Raw genomic sequence first — 15,901 nt, 5'->3', positions numbered from 1 at the left:
TCGTTCAGGGGCACACGCGGGCTTTCGGGTTGGTGCTTGTTGTTGCGTTTGGAGCAAGAATATGGCTAGGAGCGAGCACCGCATATGCGCCATCACGGGAAATATACAGGCATCATTTCTCCAGAAGCTGACGCCGAGCACGGGTAGCGCGAGGATCTTCTTGGGCTGACACGACGACTTCGTGGCAGCCGAATTCCGAATACTGCATATGCGGTGAGGGTAGCTATACGAGCTTGTCGATAGGTCATCTCGTAGATTTTTGTAGCGCAGACAGAACGAAACGGTCATAGAATGTAGATGAGACAACACACAGCGCTAAACCACCTGCGAACAGCTGTTTACGTGTGCCATGTCGACTGAACTTTACAAATCGCCGTTGCGTACTCCGAAACAAACCTTAACTAACACGTTTTTAAATGATTAAACGTGCATTTTATTTGCTCCTTATCAAGAAAAGTCAATAATATTATGATGTAAACGTTTGATTCATTACAGTAAAAGAATTATGCAACGCGTTCCACGAAACCTGGCAGTATGCAACCCTGGGCGTCGCACCAGTTGCATTGTTGAAATCGCAATCATGTGAAATGGGCCCTCTACAAATCGCATAGCGACGCGTGCGACTGCACCGATTTTCGTCGTTCCAGTCGCAGCATGTGAAACAGCCTTAAGAGCGCTCCTCTGCGGATAACCGATGCAATTGCGAAACAGATGAGCACCAATCATTGGAATATTCGTGTCAGCCCCCGGTATCGTTCTCATGCAATTCAAATTTACTATGTAATGGCTAGGTTGGGCATCCTGTATATATATATGACGCCAATGGCGTGGCTCCGCGCAGAGGTAAATGCGGTGAGTAAACCAACATGATACGTACACAAAGGCTTTGTGCTTTAGCATCGCCTCTTTGCCCAGTAATGAAGTAATATCCAACAGGAAACCGCATAAAAATAATGCGACTGTTGTTTGTGAGGACACAGTTTCCGCAAAACGGGGGAATGCGTCGCAGAGGACTGGCCGAACAAAATCTAAAAAACAAAAAAAACAAGAGAAATAAACCGTTTTCATCGTCTCGCGGCTTGTATACAAGCCGGCATACGGTAAACTGTTATTACTAATTAAAGCAATTTATTGGTGGACTAAATCCACGTATTACTAATGCGGTAATCGCACAATGTGTCTAAAAACAATTTTGAATACCCTTTAAAGTAAACAGCAGAATTTATTCCGTGGCAGAACGGTTACCACGCTGTTGCGATCATAGAGTTTCATGCAATAACTACTAGAAGGAACTCTGGCGCTAGTGTCACCGGGAGCTGCAAGCGGGGTGGTTCATCTAGCATGGAATGATGGTTAGTACATGTATTTGCCGAAACTTCGTCCTTATGGGTTCAAATGTCTTCGTTACTTTGTAAACTCGTCATCTGCAATAAGGTACTGTGTAACATGTAATTAAACATTAATAAAGTTGTCCAACGGCAGGGTTAAAATGAAGAGCCTTTAGCACAGAATTGCGAAATGGTAAACCCTTGTGACACTCACGCATGCATCGAAGAGTGGCATAGAACGCTCGTATTGATTTGTTGCGGGCAAGCCGGCGCGTTGAGACGCTTGGTGCGTTTCACTTTGGGCACCTCTACAGGCTGAGCCGCTGCAATTGTGCGTGTTCGCAGAGTCTTCTGCACTTAGAAAAGTGCTTATCGCTCTGAAATTTAGCACAATGAAGGCACATAAAGCGTAATAAACAAAGCCACCACAACGTCTGAATCCACAAGCACGAAGATCAGACAAATCCATGTACTTTCCCCATCATTCCTATCGAGGCTGAAAGATCGCAGTGCCAGAGCTCCCTCCAGTAATCATTGCAAGAAACTCTATGGTTGCGATATTCACTTATGTTTCATGGCTCCTCATTGTTCTTAAACCACAGCCAAAATGAACTACAGGACAAATGCTGCAGTGAGGGCCTATCCGTGAAACGAATGTTTATAAATGCACAAGTGATCTCCCAGGCTGATTGTAGGCTTGTAGGCTCAAACGCGTGCGCACGAATGCCGCTTGGTCCTCTGTCCGCCTCGCCGGAAGCAGAAACTGCGGCCATGTCGAGTTATATCTCTCAAGTCGGTCTCACAGAACCGTTTCCAACGTAGAAGACATCATGCTAAGTAGACCCCCGCCAGCAGGAAAACAACCACCAGCAACTGACACCGAGCGTAGGGCTTACAACACAGCGCATCAGCCCAAGCCAGCATGGCGGCGAAATCAGCCTTCTCATAGATGGCGCTACTACCTGCGCAATATGGCGGCGCGCCTGATAAATCGGTATACACATCAACAAGTTATACCCGCCAAAATGCGGACCGACCCAGCAGCAGCAGCAGCCTCCGCCGTCGCCGCCTTTTGGCGCTGGCTATACTGAACAGAAATAACTGAATCTAAGCAAACGGTTTAGCACAAAAGCAAACACGAAAGCAGAACTCGGTGGCGGCGTGATACATCGTACATTTAAAGCGACTTCCCGTACATATTGCCCTTTAGCATGTATACCTGCATATCGTCGCGTTTGCGTTTGTTGGTGGGAGTGATATTTACGTTGTATAAAAGCGGTGTCCAACAGGCTGCATGGCTCGTGCAGAACAGGGGTGTACCGGCTGTAAGACGGGACTCTGTAAATTCGACCTTTATTCGGAAGTGGGGGCCATTAAAAAGCCCTCGGCTCGGGGCCACGCAGCTCTATTCGCTGATTCGACCTGTTTCCGCGGGAAAGTGCACGTACATGTTTCGCAAGCGCGAGACGGCGCGAAACGCTGCGCCGTGCAGATAAAACGGCGTGAGCCGCGAAATAAACATCACATGTGGAGCGTTACGAAGGCAAGCGCGTATTTTACCATATTGCATTTACTTTTTATTAGCCGCACAGGCATGCTTCAAAAGGGCAATTAAGGAAACAATAGAAACGCGTTTAACGCGCACAGGCGAGCACCAGCTGCAGCCATCGCACTTTTTGCGCCTGTATACATTGCGTCGCGTAGCCATGAGCGCCCACACAAACGCGCCGTCGCACGAGGCTTTTAAGAAAAATAATCGCTAGAGTAACTGCATAGTCTGTTTGTACACCATGGAAAAGAGGAGAGAGAGAGAGAAATCAAAAGATAATTGAGCTTGCGTTAGATAGCAGCGAAGAGCCCCTCGAGACTGGTCTTTAGTTATGCCGTTAAGCGGAGTATACCGTCGTGAGTGGCCTTCACAAGCTTTCCCCTCGAATCGGCTTCACGCATACGAGGGGAACCCCCGCAGAATGTTGAGCACCGTCGATAAAGCAACAGAACCCCGTAGGAGCGGAGCAGCGACGCGTGCGAAACGCGTCCGGAACCTTTCAGTGTCAGGCGAGGAACGAACGAACGGTACTGTTCCCGAAGCAAAAAGTAAGGTCAGTATTCGAGATTACGTACATACATACGACAGCCTTCCGACTGAAGATAGGCATGCACACCCGAACGTAGTGTCGCGCTCTGAAACTTATGGGGTTTAACGTTCAGAGACTGGCCCAGTGCACTTACGAGGGACTGTGTGTACAGGGGAGAGCACTGTGTTAGTACAGACAATCAGGCGTCCTCTAACGTGAACCCAAAGCAGGAGTGTTTTTCTTTCTTTTTTTCTTTTGTATTCCGCCTCCACGAGAATGCGGCCGCGATGGCCGGGAGTCGAACCAGCGATCTCGAGCGCAGCAGCCGTACGCCATGCATTATCCACCTTGAGCAGCCACGGCGGGTGCGCGCCGCGGGTACGCGCCGCTCTAAATACACCAACCGGTAAATGCATTTGCGTACCTACTATCATCATAGCCATCCTTTTCCTCAGTGCCCACGATTAGGGTGACGATGCATTGCCTTCGACAGAGAACCATCGGATCTGTGTCTTAATCGGCCGCTTCAATGTTGTTGCCTGCCAGGACCATAAAATGCGTGTATTCGGTAGGTTCTTTAACACACGTGTGCGCATGTGTATGACCTGCCCAACTTCATCTTTTCCTCTTGATGTCAACTAGGATATTGTCTACCCCTGTTTTCTCTCTTAACCACCCCGATGTCTTCCTGTCTCTTAACGTTACGCCTAAAAATCTTCGTTTCATCGCTCGCTGCGCGGTCCTTAACATCTTCCCAAGCTTCTTTGTTAACCTTGAAGTTCTAAGCAAGGAACACACCGTAATGAAAACTTAGGGCACCTTGCAGGGCTCGGCCAGTATTATATGTGAATATGGACGTGATTGCTTGAAATACGCGAAAGCCCTTTCTTAGAACGAGTGGTGCTTTAAATTATGGGGTTTTACGTGCCAAAACCACTTTCTGATTATGAGCCACGCCGTAGTGGAGGATTCCGAAAATTTGGACCACCTGGGGTTCTTTAACGTGCACCTAAATCTAAGTACACGGGTGTTTCCGCATTTCGCCTCCATCGGAATGTGGCCGCCGTGGCCGGGATTCGATCACGCGACCTCGTGCTCAGCAGCCCAACACGATAGTCACTGAGCCACCATGGCGGGTTGAGTTGTGCTTTGTGATCTGTTTAAGTGGTTCTCAGTGGCACACGACATGGAGCAGAGTAGCCGGATGAGAAAGGTGCATCTGTGTCTGTGTGGGTTGTGTAAAACTAGCAGTTGTAACTGGGTCGAATAGCCCACGGGAGATGCTGTCCACATGATGGTAGTGCAACGGAAGGTTCGCCCCTTTTGGAGGGCGGTTTTTTCCAACGCCTTCTTCAGCTGAACCGTTCCCAAGCAGGTGTCGCCGCATTCGGCGTTGTTTCAAGTTATTTACTCATACTGTCTTTATAGATTTGTCAAGCATTAAGAACCTGCTGATTCAAAAGTGAAGAACGTCCAATGCATTGGATCAAGTTGTTTCATATAGGTGAGATAGGACGAGTGCACGCTCAAATGCATGACCGTTAGTTTACTGAGCGTCAGGATCTCATTAAATCGCATGGAAGTGCATGGGTATTGACACGTGTACTTGTTCATCGCTTTCGGATTATTGCTTTTCAACGTCCAACAAATGTTATCGCTCAGCGCAGGACGCGCCCACACGTATTGGAAGTTTCTCGAATGTTATCGACGTTTCTACCCGATTTCTGTTGTCACCGAAGCTTGCGTAGTCTCATTGCATGTGCGACGCGAATTGTGTAGAATTTTCTGGAAGACACGCGGGCACCAGCGATTACTGTGGAACCTTCGATGCATCTATAAAAGCCAACGCGCAACACCGGCAGATCAGATTTCGACGATCGCCGACTGTGTTCGCCGCTGTCGGTGCGCTTTAAGTGTATGTTTTACAGCGAAGCTGTATACCTCTACAGTCCAAGGAAATTTTCGTGTCGTTGTCGTAAGCAAAAAACTCCCAATACGTGGGCCGATCCGGAAGATAGTGCAATGCCGGGCCGACCCGAGGCGGAAGTGAAACAGGCGTTAAGGGGACCCATACACAGCTTCGTTGGTGATTCTTCTTCACAGAGTGGAAGGGCACTGAGATTTTTTGTGGGCACAGGTTCGCCCAATAAAAGTTAGTTCCGTCATTCACAGTACTGCTAGTGTGGCCTTTGCCGTCACTTCTACGTGACAGTATTAATTGCGCGATAAGCGGAAGTCGTAGTGTAATAGCTCGACATTTCGGAAGCCGCCACTTGTTCGTCGTCCGTCGTCGCAGCTATCATCTTCTTTATGTTCATCACACCATCTTTTTGCTCACTGTAAGACGAAAACAATGGTTCATTGTTTGTTTTTATTGTCCTTTTCTTAATATATATTTTTTTCAAAATATGCTCCAGTTATATTGGTCTGCAATAAAGTCTTGTAGTTTTGGCGCCAGTATGAGCATCTATATGATAAAAAAAATTCAAGAGAACGTGACAGCAATGAAAATCCCGGGGCGTGCCAATCGCAACGTGTCATTCAGGGCTCGAATGCGAATTCCCTTTGCGAGAAAATTAACTCTGTTATTGGCATGCACGCAGCTGCTACAGGGTTTACATGCGTGGAGTTTGGGCGTTCTGGCGTACCGCCTTCAGCGATCCAGGTTTTTTTCTGCGGGACAGCGAGCACTTTCCACGACCACTTACGTTAATTGCGTGGGCCGAGCACCCCCGTCTCCTTCGATTCAACAGCGCAAGGCTAAGAACTGAAAACGCACGGCATGCAAAGGGGCATGGCAAGGCGACCATGTTGTACCTGGGATTTACTTTGTTCTTTATCTTCTAGAGCACCTGGACGCATTCACACGGAGCAACGAAGGTGAGACACAAAAATACGTGCGAAGATTGCAGCTTCCGCTGACCTTTGGACGCCCCTGTAGTTTGGGGAAAATTGGCATCCTTCCGTCTGAGAGGGAGAACACGCTGGAGCCTGCAGTGCCCACGTAAGTGGCCTGTGTTGTACGCGGGACTATACCAAGTGCAGCAATGCCAGCGTGTCTTTTGCACGAATGCAAGGACATGGGTTTCCCGTCACTCGCTTTTGCACCTATACCTGTGCACTATCGCCGGTGTTCGCGGTTGCGTGTCGTAAACCATCACGCGCCACGAAGTCTCCGTAGCGCAACCAACGATGGTTCTCGCACTTCGCGTCACATTTTAGGCGCCCTTCTAAAGGAACCTTTATTTCGGCCAATTGTGTCTAAAGATCTGGAGACCAAATCTTATTTTGGCAGCATTTAAAAGGGCGTCGCAATGAACCACTGGGGACAAACTGTCGATTTGAACTCTCACATCAATTAAAAATGAGAAAAGCAGTAATGATAATAATAAGTTGGTTGTGAAGATGCCGAAATTCGCAAAATCAGAGTATCTTGAAGATCTAGATTTGGAACTTTAGCTATGAATATCGAAATCAAGAACAGGTCAAGCAGAAGAATCCGGTCTACATGAAAAAAAAAAAAGAAAGGAGCGAGAGAAAGACAAACAGAAGTCAATTCCAATATACTTTAAAAATTTGTTAACGTTCCCATGGTTACTAAACGATACGCATTGCGATACTCCTTTTAGTGCGCAAACAATTGTAACATCTTTCGCGTTAATTGTACCGTGAACGCAGTAGTGAATTGAACGTTCCTGTTCTACTATATTTATTAACTCGTGCAGACAAGTACACGGAGCTGAATGCGAACTTAGTTCTTGAATTTTTATTTATTTATTCACATGACGTCTCTCTCCAGAATCAGGTGTGCCACGTTAAACTAACTTAGAATGAACCTGACTACCCTGGACCCCTAAAGTTTCCGCTCTGCGTGTGCCTTGGTCGTTGGATAGCGGGTCTTCGACCTCACAATGTAGCGACTCAAAGCCCTGCGCAGTCACCGTGTACGAGTCCTTTTGCATGTTCACCTGCGCATTGAGAACGGCGAAGCCGTGATGGTGCCTACCTGGTTTCATTTCCGGATGTCTTTCACGGTGAAAAGGCGCGTTAATATGGATGTCCTTCTTTTCGGCCGTTGCAGACGGCAATGACAATACAAATGCGGCTTTTCTTTTTATTTTTCCCCGTCTCCCTCATTTTTTTCTGAACTGACGAGTACCCGGGCGCTCTACGCGCGTTACAGAAACAGCACATAGAACACGCACGAGAGTCAATTCAAGCGGGCGTAATTTATCCACTTCCTGGGGCTGACGGAAGGACCCAGCGCGCACGAGTCTGCCGTCCCTTTTCTTCGTCTCTCCCCCCTCCGTAGCGCCCAGAAACACCGCAAAAATGATATATATAGTTATAGAAGCGTCGGGGCAGTACGCAATGCCCTAATGAATTAAAGATGTTTTGTGATCCAAACGCACCCATTACGCAGCATCACGCTACATACAGGCCGAGCTGCGGGTTACGCTTTGGAGAGCAGCGCATACAGCGGGGCGTGTGTGCGTGCGCGCGCATACGTGAGTAGCTGCGTTGCGAAGGGATACGCACGGCCGCAATAGACACCGCAGGAGAGGGGAAACGATCCATTAAGCTGGGGAGACGTCGGCGCCGAGCTAGCTCGTCTTCGCACGTGTGGCGCACTTCGCGCCGACGCCGCGGACCGTCATCCTCCGCTATACCACGCGCCTGCGTAGTTCTTTTTTTTTTAATTATGGGATTTTACGTGCCAAAACCACTTTCTGATTATGAGGCACGCCGTAGTGGAGGACTCCGGAAATTTGGACCACCTGGGGTTCTTTAACGTGCAACTAAATCTAAGTACACGGGTGTTCTTGCATTTCGCCCCCATCGAAATGTGGCCGCCGTGGCCGGGATTCGATCCCGCAACCTCGTGCTCAGCAGCCCAACACGATAGCCACTCAGCAACCACGGCGGGTTATCCCGCGTGGTTTCCAAAGCGTGCAAAAAAGCAACGAGGGTTACACGCCGCTTTTGTCTTGAAGAAAAAAAAAAGAAGAAACAGATAGGAGGGCGGGGGAGCACTCAAGAAAGGTGGCGCACAACCCTATTCGTTCGCGGCTTCCCACGTCTGCAACGAGGATGCATATATACGAGTGTCCACGAGCAATCGCCGCATGACTGTACACATTAGCTCCGACCTGGTTCGGTGCATGCCGTGAAACGTTTAAGTGAACAGAGCGAAAAATACGTTTCCGCGACTGGCTTCTGCGTCATTCAACACATCCGCGAAAAAAAAATGGAAAACCGCGCAACTACTTATAGTTTCGACTTACGCGGCATGCAATAGAAAGAAGGGCAGAACGTGATGGTAGGAACGTGAAGCTTGCGGTTTAGGGACAGCTACGTAGATATGGCTGCATAGCCATGCAGGTGGCATAGCGAAAACCAGATAAGTAACTCGAGTAAGAGAGATGACTTGTCTTCGACGAGCACTATATACTAGCGCCCCCAAGCTCACTGTAGCTCACCCGCGAGCTTATCAAAGCAATGAGCCTCACTCACCGGAGCTTTTCCTTTCTTTCTTTCTTTTCCTCTTTCTTTCTTTCTTTCTTTTTTCTAATTTGTTCTGACTCCTTGGCTCTACCGCTACGTAATTTGCAAGGTGGAAGCCAACACAAAATGGACATAAGCTTATATTTGGCGCTTCATATCGTTATAACACAATGTTAACAGGAAAGGTAATACTACACCTTTTTCTTAATTAACAAAAAGGTCTCTCAAGCCAAGAGGCACACCTTCATGTCCACATTTTTGCCATTTGATGTTAGAAGCCGTGCCCTATCTCTTCCTGCTTTCAGAGCGGAAGTGTGTCAAATGCGACTCTCCGAAAACCTCATTACAAGTCATTAACCATGTCTTGGCAACACATGCATACTCCTCGAGACAACTGGATTGTGCTGCACCACGGCTAACGTGCAAACGAGGAGTGCGCCAAATGCACCCCTACTGTGAGAGGTGGGACAAGTGGGAGGACGTCACTCGGAAAACTTTTTTTTTATTTTTTTGCACAGAACTATACATTGTGGCGAAGTATAACGTATACATATACAGCACGCCTATGGTGCCCGGCTTGATGCGCGGGGTTCCCCGTGGCACAGCTTCACGTGCGCAAGTGTATGCTCGCGGGGTTCTCGAGAGAACAGCGGAGCTATCGCGGCTGCCGTCACAGTCAGCTGATCGCCGTGATTACCTTTTCCGCGTCATAGCTGTAGTCGCTGCCGCTGCTTTGTCTAGCCATAATACCTTTCTGCTGGACCGCCGCTTCCTCGTCATTCGTTTCATAGCTGACAGATAAGGCATAAACTGGCGGTCTTGGAAGAGAAAAAACTAAAATTAGCCGCTACGAGGACGCGCGCTTGGAGAAACAGAGACGGGTCCCGAAGGATGATGACTCGCTTCTTGAGGTTTTTTTGGAAGAAGGAAGAAATTATGACGAGCTGTTCCGTATGGATGCACCCGTTTGCACGCGGACGAGACAGCCGTACTCCAGGCGTGCGGGCTCTGTTCTCTCTCAAATGTTTTAGAGCGATGGCTCTTGCGGTGCCGTGGATGGCGTGTATCGCCGAATAGATGTGCGAGAATGGGCGAAGCGCGCGGAGGCAAGGGCTTTAAATTATATGAACGCGCACAGTTTACATTCAGCGTGGTGTCTATACGAGCTCAATATGCAGGAATGTGCATATTTACATATTTTTTTGTGTGTTGCTTCCGAATTCAGCACCCGTATTGAAAAATTGAATCAAATCATGGAGGTTTTGAGCGGTATGACGTATTGGAGAGCTCCGGATTAAAATCGACCCCCTGGGGCTCTTTAACGTGCACCTAAATTCAAAGCGTCATCTTTTTTGTTTGTTTGTTTGCATTCCACCGTCATAGGAAATAGGAACCCGCGACCTCGTACTCAGCAGCAGAATGGCATAGCCACTGCGCATTGATAAGGTAAAAAGCATGTCGCAATAATATACGCTGGCCAATCCTGATACGGCACTTATTATTAGCGATGGCAATCGGCCAATGACAGCGGCTGCCGCAAGACCTATGCACCAGTTCGTGACGACATCGACGACACCTGGCTCGGGGCCCGGTCGGTCGGCGCCGGGTTCCGTTCGAGTGCTAAACCACACCTAGCTAAACGCTCTAAATATCCCCACGGGCTCTCACCTGAACTTATAACTGCCTATAGAGCATAAAGACCGAGTGCACCAAAAAATCTAGAAGTCGTGGGCCGAATAACTAGAAAGAGAGAGCGTAAACTTTAATTTCAAATCAGCAAGATTTGAGTCCGGCGTCTTTTAGTGGGTCTGGCCACCCGCCGCGGACGCGGTTCCGAGACCTTGTCTCGAAGCGGCTTCCTCGGCTCGCTGGACGGCCCAGAGTTGTGCTGTCAGGTCAGAGCTGAGCAGTGCGGTCATCCAGCGTGACTGGAGGCTGGCGGTGGAAGAGACGGAGGGGTCGGCACTGCCCGACTTGTTTGTTAGGCCTCGACACTCCCATAGCATGTGATTTAGTGTGGCAACCTCGCCACACGATGTGCATCTGTTTGTAGTGTACATGTCTGGATACATGGCGTGCATGAGTCTGGGGTTTCTGTAAGAGTCTGTTTGTAATTGTCTGAAGTGTACTGCTTGCGTCCTGTCTAACTTAGCGTGAGGGAATGGGTATATGCGTCTTTGTAATTGGTAGTGTGCCGTGATGTCGTGAAAAGTGGTCATACGATCCTCCCATGCCCAGACGTTTGCAGTACCCCGCGGGGGCTCTTCCTCCGATGCTGCTCGGTGAGTCAGGCCTCGAGCAACGCCGTGAGCTGCTTCGTTGGGGGTGCTCATTCCAGTGTGTGCCGGGATCCACAGCAAATGCCTTCGGGTATCAACGTCGGCTTCTCCCTGGTGTATGGGATGTCGCTGGAGTATCTGATACGCCTCTTGCGAGATGCGCCCATTTGCAAAATTGCGAATTGCCGTTTGCGAGTCACAGATCACGTATGTAGCTTTGGTTTGTGTGAGGGCCAGTGCTATGGCCGCTTCCTCTGCCGCTTCGGCATGTGCCGTGTTCACGGTGACGCTCGTGAGGTGGTTGCCTCGGTGGCTAGTAACTGCTGCCACGAAACTCTTCCTGTCTCGATAGCGGGCTGCGTCGGTGAAGACCGCAAAGAAGAATCACGCTTTTTTAAGGGGTCTCTGCAAACGCCTCTGTAAGGGATTATGACTCGTACCTTGCATTCTTGGAAACGAGCGCCTTTGACCGGCCGGCAAAATTTCGGAAAGGTATTTGCAAGCTTTCTAGCAAACGTGGAGAGTGTTCTCGCCTTCTCGACTCTATCGAAGTAGACGTCCGAGCAGTCGCGGATTGTTTTGCTGTCAATTTCTCGTCTTTACAATATAACGCTTCAGGTTTCAACGCTGGTGTCAGTCAGCAGCAGATCATGGTTCCTACGTCTAGTGCTGTCTTGTTTGATTAAAAGCTCATCAATGAATGCCTTAATTAAGCGCTTGAAGCCTTCCCTATCCTGCGGCCCTGATGGCATCCCGTCCACAACTATAAAATCTTACGGCAGTAACGCAAGATAAATACCAAGGAAGTAGGAGGAGAAAGGCAGTTGAACAATGTATGAAACTGGGAAACAACAAAGCAAAATCGGAAAATTACAATGACAGTGAGTTATGAAAAATGTCGAGATCATTAAAGTAAGCGTTATCAAGACTCTGTTCCCTGAGGGCGGTTGAGTGTTGGTGATGAAAGGCAGCAACATAGAAAGTTTTATGTTCTCTAGTGATCTTGCGCGGAATTTGAAACATGATACAACTGAGGAGTTGTATCTCCACTTCCACTTTCCCTCACATGTTGGAAACTGCTCGGGTTTTTCCTGTATTTAAGTCTGACTGTAAAACCAATGTTTCCATTTGTCACCCGATTTCTCTTCTCTGTACTTCGGCTAAGATTTTTGAGCTTGCCCTTAACAACATAATGTCTTTTACTGTGAAGAAATCATTGATACCGAGTCAGCGTGGCTTTCTCTCTGGCCGCTCCATTGTCGCAAATCTCGCAAGTTTCATGACGCATATCTGCGCGCCGGTAGTTCAGGGAGGGCAAGTTGACACCATTTGCTTGGGACGTCAGCAAAGCTTTTGTTGTAGTCACCCTCTCACTGCTCCTGGTCAAGCTTACGCACTTTGGGGTTAACTCCTCAGCTGTCAATCTCTAGCGAAGTTACCTTCTTGATAGGCCATGTTAAGTTAACGTGAATGACCAAACGTTTCTTTGTTTTTTTTTGTACATGGCAACTAGTGGCGTCTCTCAAGGATCAGCAGTAGGACCACTTGATCTTTGGTTTTTATTAATGACGTTTTTTCTCGCCTATTCAGAATTCTTGTCTCATTCTATGTGCCGATGACATCAAATTTTAGAGGAAGTTCACATATACTGTGGATGACGGCCGCATCCTGTTTTCTTTTTATAAATGGTGCAAAGATAATAACGTCTTCTTAAGTGGGGCTAAAACCGAAGTCATGACATTTACTTGAAGAACAGCAAGCATTCTTAAATATCTTATTCTGTAGATTCTGTATCATTGTGTCAGGTCTGTAAGATCAATGATCTCGGTGTACTTTTTGATACAACCTTACACTTTTCTGCTCACACTAAACGCGTTGCATCCTGGGTACGTGCTCTCTTGGCTGTGGTTGCAGACTGTCAAGAGAATGCAATTCTCCTTAACCTTTCCGCAAGTTATACGGAATCGGTGTTCCTCAACTCTAGTACGCGTCGGTCTTCTGGAATAGCTTTTCTACATCCAACAGTGATATCATAGCTCGGGTTCAGAAAAAAGGTTTCGAAACATATATCATCACCACTTTGCTAACATGGACACTGAACCTTGTTCTAGCATTGTCGGATTGTTCACATTGACCTTACTTCGCTACCGACGTAATTGCGCTGATCGTCTGTTTCTTTTCAACCTCCTTCACGGCATCGTTATTTGCCCGGGAACTCCACAGTTGTATCATGTTTCAAATTCCGCGCAACATCACCAGAGAACATAAAACTTTCTATGTTGCTCTCTGTCATCACCAACACTCAACCACCCTCAGAATACGAGTCTTAATAACGCTTATTTTAATGATCTCGACATTTTTCATAGCTCACTGTCATTGTAATTTTCCAAGTTTTGCGTTGTTGTTGCCCAGTTTCATACATTGTTCAACTGCCTTTCTCCTCCTACCTCCTTGGTATTCACCTATCGTCTTGCTTTATGTACACTCTTTTCATAATTGTTCGTCTTATTAATTATCTTTCTTCATATATTCCCCTGTATTTTTTTAAGTATATGCATGACGCCAGCACTCACACCTTAGGGTTGTTCCTGGGCAAGTTTAATAAGTTAATTCTTTATTATATTTACAGCGAAGCTGTTTGCCTCTCGGTGGTCGTCATTTTTCGTGTCCGTCCGTGAACAAAAATTATCATCAGCAGCAATGGCTCATTCCCTTCGTAATACGGAGGCCACAGGTACTCGGCAAAGTGAAGTGAACAGTGCATACATTCATTGAAAGCACACATACAACGTACAGAACATCGCACGTTTCAATAAAGAAGAAGCTCATAACAAGCATCTATCAGCATCAGCAATGGCTCATACCCCGTAAGGCAGAGCCTACAAGCGCTCAGCAAAGTGAAGCGAACAGTGCATACATTCATTGAAATCACCCATATAACACAGAGCACAGCATGCGTTTCAAAAATAGCAAGCTCGCAACAAGCATCCGAATCATCACTAAAGCGTTGCATATCGCCCTCAGCAGTTGTAGTGGTGGTTTTGTAACAGCTTCCTAGGACACCCACTTTCGCAGGGCCGGGATGGCGAGTCAGTTATTATTATTGTTGTTGTTGTTATTATTGTTCTTGTCGTTATTGTTATTATTATTGTTGTTCTTGTTGTTGTTGTTGTCGTCGTCGTCGTCGTCGTCATCGTTGTTGTTGTTGTTGTTGATGTTGTTGTTGTTGTTGTTACTTTTCCCTCTTAATATCTCACGTTGATCTTGACATATTCTGGTCGAGCAACGTAACAGAAGCATGCGACGCTGGGGCGGTTGGTTCAACAAGACATTTAACGGTGAAACAGCACAGCAAACGGAGACAGGCAGATAGGAAAGAACACCGCTCTGTGGGGTGTGTGTGTTCCTCTACTGGTCTGTCCTTGTTTCCTGCGCTGTTTTACCGTTAAATACACAACATATCAAAACGGCGTCGCCGCCGCTCTGTTCCATATTCTGCACCTGAAGCTGCTGGCTTTGCCGAAAGTCGATTCCGATGTCTGCAAGTGTTGCAATAATTTTGAAGTCGTTTCAAACAGAAGCATGGCATCTGCAATTCCCGCGCAATTGTGCGACGGCGAGGACAGCTAACGCGCCATCATCTCCATTGCGTGCACTTGAGAGCTCGCGTTCATCGCACGCTGCTCGTGAAGACCGCGGGGCGCTTTTCGATAATGGCCCGAAAAACCGCCGCAGCCCTTGATCACGACGTGCCGCGGCGCGCAACGCGTGTGGGCAGACACGTGTCCACTCATGCGACCGTCGCGCGGCCCTTCTTTTTCGATCGCGTTTGAAAGGGAGCACGGGGTTAGGGGGTGTGCCGGTGGGGGGATACTAATCTCTTCGGAGCATTTGCAAGCGCGTGCGCGAGTAGTGCACGCAGGACACACGGTGTTCCGCAACATATTGCGGCGATGGGGAGATCTTAATCAGCTCTTCATACAGAAAAACCCGAGGTGAGCTGCTCGCTGGGAAGGAGCCGTGACGCCCAGTTGGGTCACAGTTTTTTTTTCCCCTTTAATCGACGCACACATATCCTTGTTGAGCCTCGAGCACGAGGTATCGGAGCTTTTGGGACACTTGATACTGTTGCTCGCGCCATCCGCAAAACGCGACCAATAGAACCGCATTTATCACGCAACCTATCGCGCGCTTATCTAAAAGCTTGCTTTATGCACTTGACATGTTGTTTGTCTCCCCAATCTCTCCGTTCAAGCTGCTCTCTTTCTCTTCCCGGACGCTTTGAGCTTCTAGGTTTGAGGTGCCGTGAAATTCATTGCTGTTCTCGTTATAACACAGTTCCGTTCTGCATTTTATCACAGTTCGGAAACATATTATCTGGAACTGCAATGATACTGTTTCGCTGCAAATTTTGAGAATACTTATTTCTTAAAACTAGTGCAAGTGCGTTTATATATACATATATATATATAAACGCGCGCTTTGACTACCGGCTGGATTGAATTCTGAAATTACATCATGCCCTATAAAGTAATTGATTAAAAAGCATGGTTTTAGAGCAGATTCACGGGTAAGCAGAAAGACTAATCGGACAGGAGCGCTAACTTCGAACCATTTATAGATTATAGCGCTCTGTCTTGATTTTTTCTTCTTCTCCATCGTACCTTCGCAATCAATAATCCACTTTATAGCAGTGACATACTGTCAAGCG

This window comes from Dermacentor albipictus, unplaced genomic scaffold (assembly GCF_038994185.2).
Source record: "Dermacentor albipictus isolate Rhodes 1998 colony unplaced genomic scaffold, USDA_Dalb.pri_finalv2 scaffold_20, whole genome shotgun sequence".
Classification (NCBI taxonomy): Eukaryota; Metazoa; Arthropoda; class Arachnida; order Ixodida; family Ixodidae; genus Dermacentor; species Dermacentor albipictus.
Note: the sequence above shows the minus strand (reverse complement) of the source record.